This window comes from Octopus bimaculoides, chromosome 1 (assembly GCF_001194135.2).
Source record: "Octopus bimaculoides isolate UCB-OBI-ISO-001 chromosome 1, ASM119413v2, whole genome shotgun sequence".
Classification (NCBI taxonomy): domain Eukaryota; kingdom Metazoa; phylum Mollusca; class Cephalopoda; order Octopoda; family Octopodidae; genus Octopus; species Octopus bimaculoides.
Genome location: NC_068981.1, coordinates 198289860 through 198291511, shown reverse-complemented (window position 1 = coordinate 198291511; position 1652 = coordinate 198289860). Strand labels below are relative to the sequence as shown.

At 31.2% G+C, this 1652-nt stretch overlaps 1 protein-coding gene across 1 annotated transcript in view; it reads right to left on the bottom strand.

Annotated features, from left to right (window-relative positions):
- The window catches only part of LOC128249665 (protein mono-ADP-ribosyltransferase PARP14-like), an 80404-nt gene that overhangs the window by 57606 nt on the left and 21146 nt on the right, over positions 1–1652 (bottom strand). The window lies entirely within an intron of this gene.

Genomic DNA, 1652 nt, shown 5'->3' with positions numbered 1-1652 from the left:
TAGGCACAGGTGTGGCTGTGTGGTAAGAAGGTTGCTTCCCAGCCATATGGTTTTCAGTTCAATCCCACTGTGTAGCACTTTGAACAAATGTATTCCACTATAGCCTTAGGTTGAACAAAGCCTTATGAGTAGATTTGGTAGACGAAGACTGAAAGAAGCCATCTGTCTGTATGTTACTGTCTCCATGCCTTGGCCTCACATGCTTGTTGTAAACAAGTGTCCCTGTCATACAAGCAGTGTCCTTCATTTCCAGTCTTCCTTAAAACATGTCTGGTCACTGGGAAACATTACCTTACTTGGAAATAGGTGAGGGTTGGCAACAAGAAGGGCATCCAGCTGTAGAAAATCCAACTCATCAAATTTTGTCCAACCCATGCAAGCATGGAAAGCGGACATCAAAACAGTGATGATGATCATGGTGATGGTGATGGTGATAAAGCAACAAAGAAATGAAGAAATGTTTGATTATATTCTGACATAAATTAGCAACTATTTAATTAGGAGAGATAAATGGCATGGTTTTGTGCAGCACTGTGCAGGACCTTTCAGCAAAATAAGCATATGCCTAGGGCATCAAGGGAAGGAGAGAGCACCACAGAAATGGTAAATGGTTTACAGTGAAAAAGAAATTGTTTGAAACTTGCCAAAATAATATTCAGGATGCCTTATCTCTACTAAGTGGAGAAACAAATGTGTTACATAAGATTAATTTTGAGGATCTGATCAAAGATTTTGAAATTGAAAAAAAGTGGGAGAAAACTTTTCAAATATAAATATAGTGGAAGTATACAAAAATAAACATTTTCCATCTTACCGTTAATTTTGTTTCATTTTGAAAAATAAAAATTTATCTTTTGGTTTATTATCATTTATATTTTAAATTATATATATATGTATATATAAGTAAAAAGTTCGTTATAGGGAAGTATAAGATAAAATCTTATATAAAACACTACAAACAATTATAAAAATAGAGAAGAGATGTTAAAAGTTTGAATTAGAATTTAATATCCACATACGACCGTTTCAAATGGCAATACAAATATGCAAGAAAAAACATTAATTATAATAATAATAATTAAAGTAGTTATGTATTACCATTGTCGTCAGTGTAAAAAAATTGAAAGGGAAACATCAAAAAAAGTATTACCAAAAAAACTCTAGAAAGGAAAATATATATCTGTTGGCCAGATTAGTTTATAGTTTATTACACAGACTTGAAAATACATTAACATGTCCCTGTTTCTCTTCCTTTTTTTCCCCCCTTTTACAAGTTATTTGCAAATATTCGGTCAGCTTGTCAGACATAGCCTCTTTGTTTTTCCTTCTAGAGTTTTTTTATAATACCTTTTTTGATGTTTTCCTTTAATTTTTTACACTGACAAGAATGGTAATACATAACTATTTTAGTTATTATTATTATAATTAATGTCTTTTCTTGCATATTTGTATTGCTATTTGAAATGGTTGTATGTGGATATTAAATTCTAATTTGAACTTTTAACATCTCTTCTACATAACAAACTTTTTACTTGTTATTTTCATATTTTAATTGCTTGCTTTAGCAGGCTATCATTTTGATATGATGAATATTCATTAGAAATATTTCTTTTGGGACTCCCCAAAAAGTTTGAATTGTTCTACTTGAACTG